We start from the raw sequence: 18694 nt of genomic DNA, 5'->3' as shown, positions 1-18694 counted from the left end.
ATGAAACCGGAATTTGGTTCCAATAATCACACGTCTCATGTTTGAAACTGATAAGTAATATTTTATCTAAAAATTATCTCCACTACTGTTTATATTCTCAAACCTCTCCGACACTTCCACGACAAAAAAAAAAAAAAAAACAGTTCTGCTTTTGAAGCGAACCAGTCAGCAAGCCATTTTCATACATTTTCATACGAACTGAAGCATTGGTCCGCGAGAGCGTGTTCCTGTGTTGCAAATAGGTGATAATCAGACGGAGAATAACCGCATGCCCTAATATTTCCCAAATGAACGCCTCGATCCTTTCCCAGATCCGTTTTGATGTGTTTGACGGAACGTTATTATGGAAAAATATGACTTTGTTTTGCCTTTATCCGAATTCCGGTGTTTTTTCACGTAATGCTCGATTTAAGTCGATCATTTGCTGTTGGTAGCCATCGGTGTTAACGGATTCACCAGATTTCAGCAGCTCATAACGGATGACACTCTTCTGATCTCTCAAAACACAGAGAATTATCTTCTTTCCAAAGTGATTTTGTCTTGCAGCGAATGTCGATGGTTTGCCTGGATTCATCCATGATTTACGAAGTTTAGGATTCTCAAAATATATCCATTTTCATCACCTGTCACTATTCGATGGAGAAACCACTTTCTTTTGTATCTAGCTTGCAGCATTTCACGATTGGTCTTTCGATTTACTTACTGTCTTTCATTCAGTTCATGCAGAACCCTTTTTCCCACTTTCTGAAACTTGCCCATAGCTTTAAACTGAAGAGAAACTACTTCTTACATGAGTTCCTGTTGAGTTTGGGTATCATCTTGGACCAATAAGGCCTGCAATTCGTTGCTTCGAGGTTTTCGGTGGTTTCCCGCGCTCGTCGTTTCTCACCTCAAAATCATTTCTTTTTCTTTATTATATTTCAATTCCTCCCCCCCCCCCCCCCTCAGAGCGGGGGGGGGGGGGCTGGCAGCAGCGTAATATGCTGTTCTGCAGCCTAAAGAAAAGTTAAAAAACATAATGAGAGTAGAAACAAACAAGAAAAGCAGGCGATAAAACGTTGGCATTGTAATAAACTGTAAAATGGCGGTAAGTTGTGGAATTTAAAATATAAAAACACTGCCGGGACGATGCGGATGAAGAAGTAGACAGGAAAAATTAAAAAAACATGGCGACAGTCTGGTTTCTGTTCGCACGAGATAAAAAAACACAACTAGCGACAGTATGGCGGCTGTTTGCAGGGAACGCACAACACTGAACACTCACTTATGACAGCACTATACATTTGTCACGGTGGGAGATTGGGGGAGGGGGGATGGGAAAAGGGGGGAGGAGAGGAAAAGAAAAATGGGGGAGCGGATGGAGGAAGGGGACTTAAAAAAGGGGGGCTGGGCGGATGTGAGATGGAGTGAGAAAGGCGGTGGAGGGGAGAGCAGAAAGGACTCAGGGGAGAGAAGGGAGGCAGAGAGGGGGGGGGTGAGGAAAAAACAGGTTTGGAAGGGGGGAAGAGGGAGTCTGGGTGAAAGGACAGAGGAAAGGAGGGGAGGTGAGGATTAGAGTTGATAGGAGGGATAAATGGAGGGAGAGAGGGCATCATCTGGGGGGGGGGGGGGGGGAGTTGTTGGAAGCCACCTTGGGAAAGGAGATGAAGGGTGTAGAGATGGAGGATAGGAGGGACACAACAGTGAAGGCACAGCAGAGGGCAGGGGTTGGAGAGGAGAGGAGCAACCAGAGGATGAGGGGGATCAAGGCAGCAGGAGGTGTAGAGTAAGAGGATAAGTTCGAGGAATAGGAGGAGATATGGGAAAGGAATCAGGTCATAGAGCTCAAAATCACCGCTGTTGAATTTTTTGAACCACTCGGAACACATTGTTTTCCCGAGAGCATGATCGCCGAAAACTTCGACAAGCATTCGATGCGATTCTGCAGTAATTTTCTTGAAATGATAACAAAAAACCAAAGCTATTCGCAAATCGTAATTCTTAGGCACAAAAGTCGACATGCTTACAGATTTGTAACAGATACCGAAGTATGGAAGTTAGGTTACAGTGTATTGACATTCGTCGTCAGCCGTTACAGGAAGCAGATGGCGCTGTAGACGCGCTCTCACGAGTCCTGCACTGACGGTTAGCACCATATGTAGGTAAATTCCGGTTTCATTCTTCTCCACGAACAGCATTGGTATTCTTAAGAAAACGGTTTTATACCTTCAAAATGTATGCGAATTCCTTGTTGACGGTTTATCCATGTAACAAATTAGCGCAGAATTTGGCAGTTCCTGTAAGGTTCGATGCTGTTTTCCTTCAGACATGCATGTACATCGAACTTTACACAATGAAATATAGACATCCCAGTAATATATTTCACGCCAAAGCCAAGGCAGCCTGACGAGAGAACCGAAATATGTCTACCCCTGGGCGGCAATCCCATCATTGTGCGAGCACTATGAGAAGCAGACACTGGCGCGTATGGAAATTTGGGTTTGTCTGTGAAGCGTTCTCGGGTAGCCGAACTTTTTGAGCCGACTGCTCACATAAAGTGGGAAATCTGAGTTTGAGTCCCGGTCCAGCACAAATTTTCATTTGTCTCCAGGACATTGTATACTTGTGGCTGTCCCGTTTTCGCAATTTACGAATACTTTTCGTGATTGTATATCTAAGTCTTCGGATAGACTTCGGGGGTTTACAAAGTGTGTGTCGAGAAAAAAACGGAGGATAAGAACTCGTGTTCGGATATATCATCCATTGCTATAGAGCGCGGCAGGTATAGGAATTAATGTTTGTTGCATCACTGAGTGACCTTTTCAGGATATGGGTTCGTATCTTCAATTACTTTTTCAAAGCATCACCTATAACACGTCGAAGTTTTCTGTGGAATTCGACTTACCACATGTACAATGTATCTTCAATTTCTTTTTCAAAACATCACCTATAGAATGTCGTAGTTTTCTGTGGAATTCGACTAACCGCATGTACAATCTAAACGAGAACTTCGCTGACCAACTTTCAGGGTGGTTCACGGACACCTTCTCATTAATTTGGTATATGGGACCAACGTTCTCCTTCGATTCATTACAGAGTAATAAAGTAATTATAATTTACATTAATTACAGTAAATGTGTTCGCAGTTGTGAATAAGGACAACCACCAGCTGTAAAATGGGCTGACGACGGGGGAAATTTGTGCCGAAACGGGACTCAAACCCGGATTTTCCCCTTACCGCGAGCGGTTGCCTTAGAGTTTGGCCAACCTTGCACGACTCACGGGCAGACCCAAACTTTCATATGTCGTCAACCATGCGTCCACGACCCGTACTCGTACGTCCATTATGCATATTCCCGCACAGGTCAGATGTTGTACATGAAAGTCGCTTGCCCGGTACTCTATTATTCTGCTTACGATGCAAAGTTTCTTTGGACATGCATGCATCGTAATCAGAACTTTGCTTCGTAATCAGAATAACACAGGCACTGCAACATCGTAATTATAAATCATTCGCTGTTTGACCGCAGTCACCTTTTTTCTGTGAAAATACCAGTAGAACAATGAAGAGGCCTATAACATGCAATAATCAAAACTTACAACCCAAAACATGGAGTAATTCAACAACACACAGACGAAACATGTACATTTTAATCACAGCGTGTTCAGTCTATTCTGTCATTGTTCAGTAACGCTAGTAGCAAATGCAGAACTTTTTCTTTACAGATGTTGTTCAAAATGTCGACCACCATGATCACGGCAGAGTGTACTGCGACGCTTCCTCGACTGTATTACAAGCTCAATAATCCTAGAAGCCTCGTTCGCTACTTCCGCGGCTGCGATAATCCATCCGTTTGAGTATCAGCCTCAGTCTCGTAAACCAGGAGGATCTTCACATACCCTGAGAAGAACACGTCCGTTGCTGTCATGTCTCTTGACTTAAATTGTCATGGAACACCGTGACCAATCCATTGTCATCCAAACTATACTTCACTGTTATATGTAACGTGGATTGAAAAGTGTGCCTGCGCCCAGTGATGCTGAAATCTGATGAATTCCCAGCGTCACATCGTCTACGAAATATCAGAGGATTTGTTGGAGGAACGCTTTGCACATGACTCCGTTCATTGTACCAGGAAGTAGGCGAGATCCAATCACAAAATCGTTGATAATAATAGACCAAAGATTCACAGCAAACATCTGCTGATAGGATCGACACAGCAGAGCGTGTGGATTTCCATCATATCGTGCATGAATATTCCTATGGCTGAACTTACCCTCTCTTCTAAACATGGACTCTCCTATAAACAACACGAAAGCAGGAAAACGGGGGTTTCCTTTACAGTGCTGTAGGGACCTTTTGTAGGTGCCACTAGAAATGGCAAGTCCGCTGGCTGCAATGATTACTCCTTCTGTGGATAATACAGGTACTGTTTCATTTCATGTAAGGCTCTCGAAACAGCTGACTGGGTTGGGTTCAGAGTTCGCACAACCCTCCTAATACGAGACACGGGATTGTCATCAATCAAAAAATGGGTCAAATGGCTCTGAGCACTATAGGACTTAACATCGGAGGTCATAAGTCCCCTAGAACTTAGAACTACTTAAACCTAACTAACCTAAGGACATCACACACATCCATGCCCGAGGCAGGATTCGAACTTGCGACCGTAGCAGTCACGTGGTTCCTGACTGAAGCGCCCAGAACCGCTCGGCCACCAGGGCCGGCTGTCATCAATCTCGTGTAACACATTCTCTTCCACATCAGGTTTTGGCGTATCTCACATAGGTAGTAACTTCCATTGTAGCAGTGAAGAACTCATTTCCTCGCAGACGCCCATGTACAGGTGTAGAAGAACTGTGATGTGGGTGCCGTCGGTCTGGGAACATCTCAGCGTAGCGCCGTTGTACCGCTATTCCGTTACATTTGGTAAACCCATCTTTTTTTCTTCAGTTCAATTTATTTACTTCTACGAATTTTAGACCTGTTACCTGGAAACTCTAAACAGGTCGTACATACGTGTTTATCATGGTGACATACAATGTTTTTCATTACGTATGTGGTAGTCAATCATGTTAACAGCAATCATTGGCAATATTAATCTGGAAATAAAACAGAACAGTTGAAAAATATGGATGGCACAGAAAAGAAGTTACGTCAATGTCGTGTGACTAGGGCCTCCCGTCAGGTAGACCGTACGCCGGGTGCAAGTCTTTCGATTTGACGCCTCTTAGGCGACTTGCGCGTCGATGAAGTTGAAGTAATGATGAATAGGACAACACAACACCTAGTCTCTGAGCAGAGAAAATCTCAGACCCAGCCGGAAATCGAACCCAGGCCCTTAGGACTGACATTCTGTCGCGCTGACCACTCAGCTACCGGGGGCGGACAAAGCAGTAATAACAATATAAAATGAAAGGAATTAACTCAAGTTCTAAGTGATTACATCCACATTAAATTACGAGATATGTCACTGGCAGCCTCAGAACAGCTCTTGGTTTACCGACTGACTACAACTGCATCTACATCTAAACATATTCTACATCATCCACATTGATACGTGTGTGCCTCGGCAATCCTCGAATCTACGCATACCCAAGTGGGTGCTCACAGCATCCTACCTTTCTTCTTATTTCGTTTTTCTTTTTGGTACATACATTTATACCATAACGAGCCACAGCAGACCATCTGTCTCTCATAAGAAAATACTCAGAACGTAAGACTGTCCCTAAACGACCTCTGGCAATTTGCCAATGAGTTCTGGTTCACCACATACATGTAGGGTGTAATGAGTGCAAGTGGATACATGTTTGTAGGTGGTATCTCCAGGTGTACACATATAAGTGTGATGGTTGTTTTTTCTCCACATTGAACAATATTCCCACAAACACGTCACAAACTTTACGACCTGTTGTTTCCTGCACAGTCGTAGCTCCACCAGTAAGTGGACTACGCTTTGCGTCAACCAGTCCACTCTCCACGCCCGACCGGCTGTCCAGAGGGAAAAAAGACATTAATATCTTGCACTCGCCACATATACTTGGAGGTATTAACCGACCTAAACAAAAACGAGTTTTACTAGCGATAATTATGTAGTGTTGTCCAATAAACCGTCCTCATTCAGCAACAGAAATGTGTGCATTTACACCTGTTACACCCTGTATATAAATAGCGCAGAATCAGAAAGTGGAAATTTCTTTTTAAAATGAAACAGAGCGCTCAGGGAAACGGAAGTCATCATCCTGAGATATGTAAATACAGTGCTACGGCTTGTTTAAGTCTGGAGAGGAACATTTCGCATAAATACTACAAACAGGTGTGGTTTGTCTGTGTGTGTGTGTGTGTGTGTGTGCATGATTTAAATGACACTCAACAGTCAATAAAGTAGAATAACACAAATATTTGGAACCTGTTTGCGTTTACAAGATAATACTAAACTGCTACAAATGTATACGAGCTTACACACTCAAGTGCATAACATAATTTTACAACACTTTCTTAAAGAGACCACTTTACTGCACTGAACATGTGGCAGCGTAAGATCAAAGTGTTACTCACTTTACATTTTTAAATTAATAACAATGAATTGATCAGTTCGTCAATGGACTAGAAGGAAATAGCCGCCAATAAATCTTTTACGCCCCATGCTATATTGAATTTTTTAGTAGCAAAGCTTTCCGCGACTGCTGGCTAGTTAATGAGCATCTGTGTTTCTGAATAAAGGCCACATTCTCAACCGAAGTAAGTGACTTTAAACCTTTAAGTAGTTTGTTCTTATTTCTATTGTCGCTTCCACTAGCTGAGATGTTGATTTGAAAAAGAGATATATTAGTTATCGAAAGTTTCACTAAGACGGTAAGAAATACACTTGGAAGAAGCAGTATTCCGTGTGTCGTGTAAGTATCTTTCAGTACGTTTCATAATTCACACCACAAACAATTCGCTTTACATGCTGTAAGAGTCGAAGAATTTTCGGTTGACTGGATGATTATCTCAAAATATGATGTCCTATGACGTTATGGAATGAAAGATAGCAGAGGCCAAGAGTCTATTTTTAATTTTTATGTGACTTATGTCTGACAGAATATGCACTACTAATCATAATTTCCTTAGGCATTTCAGAAGTTCTGTGACATGCTTACCCCAACTGAACTTCTGATCAAGTTGTAATTCCAAAAATTTAATACAGCGACTCGCTTCTATCTGGTTGTAATCATATTTCAGACATGTGATGAGTGGAAATGTAAAAGTTCTGAACTTGCGAGTAGTGTGTCCTTCCGATGTTTAGAGACAAAGAATTGGTTGGAAACAATTTATTAAAGACTATGTTATCATCAGGGTCAGACATTTCTAAAGCAATACTTGATTAGCTATTTATTGCACTACTTGTGTAGTAATGCATCATAACGTCAGGTAATGTTACTGACGAACCGTGGTTACCAAACACTAGAAGTAAGGGCTCACAGACACCACATATAATTATTTCCAAGTTAGTTGATGACTGATAGCTTAATACAGGATTAAATGAGTAATTGTAAGCCTAAAACTCCATATCTCTGACGCTTAATCCTCAGTAGTGGTTAGGAGTTTTTTCCTTGTATTCACCTTTCCTGTAATTCTTGTAATGTTCTGCGTATGTGAACAATGAGTAGTTGCACAGTTTGAAGTCTACATTACCTTATGTCAGTGGCCTGGACAGATTTGTCTCAAATTTTGTGAAGACAACTGCATGTAACACCTGTTCAGTATTAAACAGTTGGAACAGCGGTAGGTTTAAGTGCCTACAGAGATGAGACTTCCATCAAAATTCATTCACAATGACGATTGATGGTTCGATGAAGTCTGACTGGAGAAACCGTTGGCAGCTGAAGAGTATCCTGCCTCGGGCATGGGTGTGTGTGATGTCCTTAGGTTAGTTAGGTTTAAGTAGTTCTAAGTTCTAGGGGACTTATGACCTAAGATGTTGAGTCCCATAGTGCTCAGAGCCATTTGAACCTCAGAGCATGATAAGACATGGAAATTCTCATCCTCTTGAGCTACATAAGCTAATAATGTAAAAATGAAAGTCTCTGGAACGTAAAATAAAACAAAATAGCGTTAATTGCGTAAGTAATGTGGAACAATTACACCTGCAAGAAGATACTACGGAAATGCAGTTTTCATACCAGTCTTAGCAGCACCACAGTATTTCTTGATACACTCGGAACGCAGATCAAGAGCGTTAGAATTCTTCAAGCTTTCCCGGCGAGGCGTTATCATCTTGATTAGTCGAGTTTCTGCCGAGAAGAGTAACCAGTCTCGAGAGCTTCAAAAGGCGCTGCGCCCTGTTTCCCCACGAGAGGTGAAGAAGAAACGCAAAAGGTTGCACATTTGCCATATGTTGGACCGATATCTGCCAAAATCAGCATAGTTCTCCGCAAACATAATGTTAAAAGCCTGTTCCATGCAGCTACCAAGATTATGACTCTGCTAGGGAGCGTGAAGGGTGACCTGCGTCTACAGAAACCGGGCGTTTACCACGTACCATATGAATGTGGTACGGCATACATCGACTAGACGACCAGGACCGTTGACATCAGGTGCAAAGGGTACCAAAGGCACACAACACTGAGGCAGGCAGCCAAGTCAGCGATTGCCGAGCATTTCTTACAACTCAGTCATTCCATGAAGTATAATGACCCCAAGACTTTAACACAAACATCGAGATACTGGGACAGCGTCATCAAAGAATCTATTGAGATCAAGGCTACGGAGAATCTCATTAACCGGGACATCGGTTTCCAGCTGAGTTCAGCTTGGAACCTAGCACTCGATCTCCTGAAGATGCAACGTAGGCAACATCGAGTCTCCAAGGAACACAAGTATGAAGATGGAATGAGAGATAAAAGCCCAGTGCATGTAACTAAGGACGTACGTGAAATGGCACCCCAGACAACAGATAAAGTATCTGAGGACCCTCTTCCGAGTCTGGAGCGACAATGAACACAATCGGCCTGAAAATAACACTGCAGCCGCACCTGGCGGGTAAGAACTCCGGACGGGACGCCTAACACGACACAGCACGGTAACAGAACGTCCTAATTCACGGAAGGACTCAAATGACGATAATCGAAAGATAAAACGTCTAGCACAGCTTGGACGCCATTCACAACTTAATTCAGCTGTACTGACAACGGATAATAACCACAAAATTCGCACACAGCGTTAGGAACAACCGCGGCTAGAAGAAAACACTATAGCCGTTGCTATTGGTCGGCGCACACCACGGACAGAGCTCCAGACACGGCGCGGACCGCAGAGGGAACGCCTAGCACAGCATAGGCATAAATACCGGACTCGTTCCACAGTGCAATCAGTATCGGACAGCACCTGAAGAAGACTGCGACTCACGCAGTTGAAATATCGTGCAGGAAAGACGTGAATAAAAGGCAGAAACGTGATTAATCCGGATGAAGAGCGGTGACTGGGAAAAATTAGTGTTCTAAGCAATAGTAAATAGCTGTTTATTTGTAATTAAATGGACCACTGAACCAAAACAAACGTGGACAGAAAACTGGAAGCAATCTCTGAGAGGAGATGGAAAGACATTTGTTTGAATAAATAAGTAAATTCATTTGCTAAATTAGTTCTATTTAGTCCATCGGTTGCTTTCAACAATGAAAGCACAGGGTCCGTACGTGACTAGAGAAACATAATAGGCCGAAGACGATACTCTGAAGAGTTCCTTTAATCAGATTAATGAAGTGAACGGTTGAAGTTGGGGGCACTCCGTTTGCGTACGAACCCCGCCTCTCATTACGGCAGTAACAGCGAGATAATCGCAGGCCATGCTGACTAAGTCCCTGCTAACAGCCAGCCTGCACCTGGTGCTTAAGGCGGATCTGCCAGTTTAATTACACCGAGAGCCTCCCAGCCGTGATGACAACGACGTAGCCGTCCCTTGCACCAACAACCACCACCGCACTTCGAAACGCGCTTAATGGCAGTACACTACCTGTGGTGAATGCATAAACATAAGTAGGCCTCAGGCTTCCCCTTTTAAAAAACGGCTGCACTGTTGGGGCTGTACATGTGGCAAACACGAAATGCAAACGATTTCATCTCGCCCTCCGGTGTGTGTTCCTCTGTCTTTTGAATACATCCATCGTTCTTCCTTATACTCGCGCTTTTCCGTATCTCAACAGTAATTTTTTCTATTCTCTCAGTGCTGTTCGCAAGAAGATATTGGTTCTGCGCTATAGAGTGCAGGGAAAAAATATTTGGAACAGTCGATTTTACGTTATATTCTTGCTAAGTTCGCACCTGAACAGTTTCTTGGTTCAAAAAATGGTTCAAATGGCTCTGAGTACTATGGGACTTAACTTCTGAGGTCATCAGTCCCCTAGAACTTAGAACTACTTAAACCTAACTAACCTAAGGACATCACACACATCCATGCCCGAGGCAGGATTCGAACCTGCGACCGTAGCGGTCGCGCGGTTCCGGACTGTAGCGCCTAGAACCGCTCGGCCACCCCGGCCGGCACAGTTTCTTGGTGCCGATTTTCTGACACTGGAGAGCTGTCCGGTTACCATTACAGATCTTTTCGTGCAATAGGGGAGACTTATGCAGTATCGGTCGGCTTGGGTTTTTTGAATTTTCTGTGTAACTGTGGTGGTTAATCGAGGTGTTAATATACGGTTCTCCTCCCTCAAAAGACATTCTATAAGGATTACCGTGCAAAGATTATTATTTTTTATTTATAGCACTTAATTACATCGAAAATAAAAGAGCCAGAATTACAAAGCCTGTAGAAAGTGTCTTGCTGTCTCTTACCTCAAGATATATTCTATAAATAGCACTGTGAAATGATTTTCATTTTTTATTTACACCACTTACTTCCATGGAAAGTGAAAAGTCTCTTGCTGTATTGGGCATTACGTTTTCTGTGGTAACATCGGTTCCTAATGGTATACTGCACTGACATACCGGGTGATCAGGAAGTCAGTACAAATTTGAAAACTGAGTAAATCACGAAATAATGTAGATAGAGAGGTACAAATTGACACACATGCTTGGAATGACATGGGGTTTTATTAGAACCAAAAAAATACAAACGTTCAAAAAATGTCCGACAGATGGCGCTTCATCTGATCAGAAAGCAATAATTAGCATAACAAAATAAGACAAAGCAAAGATGATGTTCTTTACAGGAAATGCTTAATATGTCCACCATCATTTCTCAACAATAGCTGTAGTCGAGAAATAATGTTGTGAACAGCAATGTAAAGCATGTCCGGAGTTATGGTAAGGCACTGGCGTCGGATGTTGTCTTTCAGCATCCCTAGAGACGTCGGTCGATCATTATACACGTGCGACTTCAGGTAACCCGAAAGCCAATAATCGCACGGACTGAGGTCTGGGGACCTGGGAGGCCAAGCATGACGAAAGTGGCGGCTGAGCACACGATCATCATCAAACGACGCGCACAAGAGATCTTTCACGCGTCTAGCAATATGGAGTGGAGCGCCATCCTGCATAAACATCGTACGTTCCAGCAGGTGTTTATCAGCCAGGCTGGGGATGGTGCGATTCTGTAACATATCGGCGTACCTCTCACCCGTCACGGCAGCAGTTTTGCTGTCCAGCGCCATCTGTCGGACATTTTGTGAACTTTGTTTTAATAAAACCCCATATCATTCCAAGCATGTGTGTCAATTTTTACCTCTCTATCTACATTATTCTGTGGTTTATTAGGGTTTCAAATTTATACTGACTTTTTGATCACCCCGTATATTGAATAGTAATAGAACACGTAAATTACTATTTCAGTTCAGTTCACCAATGTTTACCTCACTGTTCTCCAGAGATCGCAAATGAAATAGAAAATCCAAAATGTGCCCAGCCTCTACAATTGGTATACAGCACTCGGTCTTCCTCAAATGACTACATCCATATAAAGCATGTTTCAGTCTCTTCATGACTCCAAGCACATAATGCACATTTCAGTCTCTTCTACTGATTCATTATTTCCAGTACATTTCAGTCACCTTCGACGCTTTGTAATTGAACTTCCACGGCCACCTTTTGCGTGTTTATTTTATTTTGGAGCACCCGACATAAGATGAGCTTTCATTAACTCTCATTCTAATTTTACTTTTTTCTACTTTCATTCTCTTCTCTTCGATGGCGATCTTTCTCTTTTCAGACTGTTGAAAACCTTAAGCCGCCTAATTCACAGCCAGTTTGTTAGACATAACTTTGCTCACAGCCATTTTCATGCATCCTTCATCAAACTTTGCTCTTACATTTTTCTCATTTTCCAAAATTTCAGTCGAAAAGAAGGAAGAACACGAAATTCAATTTAATAATTGAAATTTCTTCTGGCCGTTACTGAAAGTCAATCAGCCAGGCTCCAGCTCTCGGCTGATACGCGTCTATAGAGCAGCAGTTCTGCAAGGTTCGCAGGAGAGCTTCTGTTAATTTTGGAAGGTAGGAGGCGAGGTACTGGCAGAAGTAAAGCTGTGACGAGCGGGCGTGAGTCGTGCCTGGTTAGCTCAGTTGATAGAGCACTGGCCCGCGAAAGGCATCGGTCCCGAGTTCGATTCTCGGTCCGGCACAGACTTTCAATCTGCCAGGAAGTTTCATATCAGCGCACACTGCGCTGCAGAGTGAAAATGTCATTCAGCAAGTTAAGTGTTTATGTGTTCTATATATTCCTCGTAGCATATTTATTCAATTTCGTGCGTGTCTTTCTGTTCAGGAGGTTTAATCTCCCATTTCTTAAGTGTAAATTTATTCTGTGTGTAGCGCAGTTGCTGCTGCTTTGTTTAGGTTTGATAGCAACCGTCCTTTCGTTAGTAAGCCAGTCTGTCAGACTCCAGCTCTCGGCTGTTACACAACTACAGAGCGGCAAGTTAAGTGTTTATCTTCTTTTTTGTTTTCCTCGTAGTATATTTATTACATTTCGTATGTTTAAGCGTTTTAATTTCGCGTTCTTATAAGTGTAAATTCACTGAGTCTGTTGTGCAGTAGTTGCTCACTGAACAGCTAGCTACATAGCTCACCAACGCATCAGCGTGCATTGGTGACACCTCAGGAGGGGGGGGGGGGGGGGGGGCAAGTTGCATATAGGATTCCGTCTTTCCTTACAATTTACTTCTTCGGGATGGCTATGATGTGTGCATGATATGTGCGGATGCAGGAGGAACTGGCCGCATTTCGTCAACAGCTGAATGCTATTTTGGCTACGGTCAGTCACCTTCAAGCTGCTGCCTCGGGGTATACCGGTGGCGGAGAATTTGGCGCATCCCTTGGGACACCTCAGGTTTCACTTGGTTTGCCAACGGGCTCACCTTCCGAGGCACCTCCTATTGTACACGATAAGGTGGATCCGCTCCAACAGCAGGGTCGCGTTGCTCGAGTCGCAGGGCCAATGAGAAGACTGGCCGCCTGGCCTCACCCATTCACCCTGTGAGTAGAAAGGTGGCTGCTCCTTCTGCAGGTTCAGAGCAGGCACACGAAGGGAGGAGTTTACTTGTTATCGGCAGCTCCAATGTTACGCAAGGTATGGGGCTCCTTGGGCAGATAATGTTCAGGGCTGGGAAGAAAGTCACGTCGGCCCCAGAGACGCCTGTACCATAGGTCATGATGCGATCGTCATTTCGTACAGACGGCTGGATCAGGTGGTGCAGACTGCTGGCTTTGCGTGCGGGGTGCAAGCAGAGCACGCAATTTGAACCATCTTTCCCAGAGTTGATCGGGGTCCTTTGGTTTGGAGCCGACTGGACGGTCTCAACCAAAGGCTTCGTCGACTCTGGGACGGTCTTAGCTTCAGATTTCTAAGCCTGCGTTATCGACACAGTCGTGCTCAGGCACTCGGCCAGTGCACATCGCGCGGTGACGGGCGGTAGCGCGGGCCAATGTTTACGTCGCGAGCAGTGCTGCGGTGGAGAGCTGCGCAGCGTGTGCGAGCGCTGTTAACGTTTGTTTCTGTACCACTGTTGTAAGTAAGATGTCGGCAATTAACAGAGCGAACAGCGTTCAGTGTGTTTTCGATCGTGCTGCCTTGCGACCGACGGCTTTCGAAATCCATGAGTGGATTTTTGAGGATCTGAAATTGCCGGAAGATATAGTCGACACGTTCCAGTTGGACTTTGTGCAGTACTCGTTATTTATCAAGTTTATTTCGAGTGACACTTATGAGAAATTCGTTGAGGAGCACGCTGGTGTGAGACCATTTCGTCATAATGATGGCAGTATTAGCAATGTCCAAATCGTGCCTTCGGGATACGGAGTGAGAACCGTCAAGGTATTTAATGTGCCACCTGAGTGCCCTAATGACCTGATAGCACGTTCTCTGTCACTGTACGGCGTTGTTTTGTCGGTTACCAATGAAAAATGGTCGAGTGCATATCGCTACCAAGTTAACAGCGGGGTGCGAAGTGTACGTGTGGACTTAAAAAAGCATATACCTTCGTATGTTGCCATTGGCGGTTGTCGTGCACAGGTAACTTACATTGGACAACCCCCTACCTGTTCGATCTGCCATTCAACAGAACATCTGCGGATGAACTGTACACGTCGACGTCCATTTCAACTTCCACGGGAACGTCCTGCAGACGGTAGTGAAAAGCTTGTTCCGCTATTGAGTGAGGTAGTCGCGGGGACGGTACCACCACCTCGGCAGCCGGAACGTGTTAGCGAGGCGGAGATGCCAGTTCAGGTGGAATGCAGTGCCCAAGATATTTGTGGTAGGACGGACGTCGATCCGGCACCGTCATCCTCACCGGGGCAGTTACCGCTGGATAACAACGATGCGCCAGCCACCTCTGAAACTAAGCCGTGTGAGATACAGGAGCGGGTGCAGATCAGTTTGCCTGAACCGCCCCTATCGGTAGAGACTGCAGCAGAAACGAAGAAAGGCCGCCGAAGGAGAAGCAAAGGGAATAGTAGCAAAGAGGAAAAGTCGGATGATTTGAGACCCGTACACAAGTCAGAAAGTGGCAGCGAGACTGAACCTCAATCTTCTTGCTCCGTGCGCTGCGAGGACACCGCGAGGCAAGAACGCATTCGTGAACAGACCAAACACCTGAAGGCACTACTGAGCGCTGAGAGGGAACAGAGTACCGTAACGGCTAAGAGGAAGAGCGAACAGAGTAGCGAGCAGCTGCAGCAGCGCTCCCGCAGGAACTCGATGACGTCAGTCGCAGCCCCGCGTGGTGGTCAGGCGGACGCGACCACATTGACAGACTCAGCCGGCGGTGGCGGGCAGGGCGGCGCGCGCACCGCAGAGCACCCCGACAGCAATGAGCCGTGGTGGCAGCAGGACGAAGAGATGCAGCAGTAGCTGCTCTCGCGCATGATCATCGCGCTGCGACATTTCCACTCTCTGAGTACTCCAGACGTTCCCAACGAGTTTGATTCAAAGACGTCGAGAAGAACGATCCAACACAGAGCTCATTGTCCTCTGAACCATCATGTGCGATAGCCAAACCTACAACGTTACCACACTTAACGTCAATAGAATTCAAAGTGCGGTGAAACTCCCTTCACTAACTGATTTCTTGTATGGTACCAGCGTTGACATTGCCCTCCTACAGGAGGTAGTCACAGTCTTAGAAGTGCCCGGTTACGTTCTCATTGATAACATCAATCTCCAGGATGCTGTAGGCACTGCCATACTTCTGCGCGACGGTATACCATTTACGGATGTGCAGCGGCTGCCTAGTGGTCGTGGCATTTCTCTTCGAGTGAATGGTGTGCAGATTGTTAACGTGTACGCTCCCTCAGGTAGCACTCATAAGAGAGATCGCTCAACATTTCATAAAAACGAGGTTCCCATTCTTCTTAGCGCTTATCGTGCACATCTCATCCTCGGTGGTGACTTTAATTGTGTGCTTAACGACAGAGGCCAAACTCCTAACACGAACAGATGTATCGAACTTGAACATTTAATTCATGGCATGCGACTTCACGATACATGGCAACAACTGCACGGTGAACGGGTAGCGTACACCTTCGTAACCAGTCATTCCTGCCAGTCGGTTGGATAGGATCTATGTGTCCGAGGCCCTCCAGCGACACGCTGTGAACTGTGACATAGCTCCTGTCAACATCTACGACCATTGTGCGTATCAGTGTTACCTTAACCTACAACGCCAGCAAATATACCGCGGGAAAGGCTACTGGAAATTGAACGTCAGCCTTCTGCAGGATGCCCAACTTGAAGAGGAGGTGAACATAACGTGGCAACAGCTCCAGCGGCAACGACGTCGCTACGATGGCGCTCTCCAGTGGTGGACTCAGTGTGCTAAGCCTAAATTACGCCTCACCCTCATGAGTTACGCCCGACAAAAAAGCTTTTGGCAGAAACAGACTATTGAGTTTTATTATCGCTGTTTGAGAGAACTGTACAGTCGAGCTAACAATCCTTCTGGCGATATCGACATAAAGATCAAACGATATAAAGCGAAAATCACGGCGATACAACGCCAACGAATGCAAGGCATCATCGTGCGAGCCCACCCCAAGGACGTTGCCGCCGAAGAACGGGCCTCTCTGTACCACATCCTGAGAACGACGAAACGGTGTAAAGCCATGTTGATTGAAGCCGTCGTTGATGACGCTGAGAATGCCATCACGAAGCAACGTGACATCATCTCGCACGTCTACGACTATTATAGTCAACTTTACAAGAAGCAAGCCGTTGATGAACACTCGTGCGACGATTTTCTTAGGGCCTTGAGCTGTCGCTTGTCGCAACAGGATACTGCAAATCTGGAATCTCTTTTCACAGAGGACGAAATCCGACTGGCGGTCCACAGTACAAAGAAAGGGAAGTCACCAGGACCCGACGGTCTCAGCGCTGAGTTTTACCAGCGTTACTGGAACCTCCTCGGTCCGACGCTCCTCGAGATAGCGAATAAACTCTGGCACCTGGAAGTTATACCCAAGGCATTTACGGAAGGTATCATCCTGCCCTTACCGAAAAAAGGGAACAGCAGGAAGGTCGAAAACATGCGACCCATCACACTCCTGAATGCCGATTTCAAAATCATCACCAGATCGATTAAGCTAAGGATGCAAACCGTTATGTACAAGGTTTTGGGCAGTTACCAGTACAGTGCAGTGCAAGGCCGAAGTGCAATCTCAGCAGCCTGCGATTTGAGGGACATCATCTGTTCGTATGCTGAAACCAAAGGACAGGGCGCTCTGATCTTTCTAGATTTTGAGAAGGCTTATGACCGTGTACGTCATGACTTCCTCTTTAAAAGCATGAAGAAACTAGGTTTTGGACTTCATCTCATAGAATTAATTCGCAAACTTACTCCAAACGCCTCTTCACGGATTCTCATTAATGGCCATTTTAAAAGAAGTTTCCATTGAGCAATCCGTCCGCCAAGGATGTCCTCTGTCAATGATTTTGTACGCCATTGCAGTGGAGCCGCTCCTGAACAACTTGGCGCATAGCGGGATCGGACTTAGCGCCGAGTCTATCACTATCCCATGCATTGCGTATGCTGACGATGTATGCGTTACTGTGTCATCATCGCAACAACTTCTGTCAGCGGAAACTCTTTTACAAACATTCACGTTTCTTTCAGGAGCAATACTCAATAGAACTAAAACCACAGCTTTGCAGATCGGTGGCGGTATCGGAGACATATCCCATGTTACCTGGTGCAAGGTCAAGGATTCTCACACAACCCTCGGTGTTACTTTTGAGGCCAAACCAGACAAATTCCTCACGAAGAACTGGTCACACATGCTTAATAAATTACGTGCTGCTTTGATACTTCACTCCGACCGTGACTTGAACATACTACAGAAAGTTAAGACCATCGAGATCGCCATTACGAGCAAGATGACTTATTTGGCGCAAATTCTTCCAATCTTCGACCATCTAGCCAAGAGTATACAACAAGCGTTATGTTGGTTTCTTTTTAGGGGGCACATTTTCAAATTCGATACCTTAACCTTACCTTCGTTCAAAGGTGGCCTTAACCTCATAAAAGTACACAAAAAATGTGTCACCCTGCTCCTAAATCGCATCAGGAAGGAGTTCCGTACCCGGAGGACCAGTATCATCACAAACCTCATTCAGCGGTGGAAGCCTCATAGCCTTGACCCACCCGTTAATATCGCCGGCATTCCACTTTCTTACCGACATGTGCGACTGTACTACATGGAAATGAGCTACATTCGACACAACATCGTCGATAACGGAAGCCTGACGAACAGGAAGCTTTATGGCCTTCTCACGACAACAAACCACAGGAATCGTCTCGACGAAAAACATCCACATACACATTGGAGTATAGTATGGCGGAATGTGCACAGCGACGTGTTACCGTCACGCGTCATAGCCGACTGGTATCTAACAGTCAACGATAAAGTAGCAACGAATGAAAAGCTACATAAAATTGGCCTTCATCCAACGCCCAACTGTGACACATGCGGAAGGAAGGGTCGATACGCTTCTTCATAGGTTCACGTGCGGACATGCAGAAGAAATTACTACATTTCTTCGTCAACGATTGTCGGTGATAGACCGTACAACGCCCTGTGGTGTCGATCTTTTAGAGATCATTCAGCCACAAAAACTGAGATATCCACGAGCAAAAAACAACGCTGCAACGTGGATCATGGGCCACACAGCATCGTTTATTGTGCAGAATAGGCATGCTACTTTCCTCGACTATTATTCTTACATAGAAATTGAACACTTTAAAA

Source organism: Schistocerca serialis, chromosome 1, assembly GCF_023864345.2.
Source record: "Schistocerca serialis cubense isolate TAMUIC-IGC-003099 chromosome 1, iqSchSeri2.2, whole genome shotgun sequence".
Lineage (NCBI taxonomy): Eukaryota > Metazoa > Arthropoda > Insecta > Orthoptera > Acrididae > Schistocerca > Schistocerca serialis.
The sequence above is the reverse complement of the archived record's forward strand: the minus strand, read 5'-3'. Positions refer to the sequence as shown.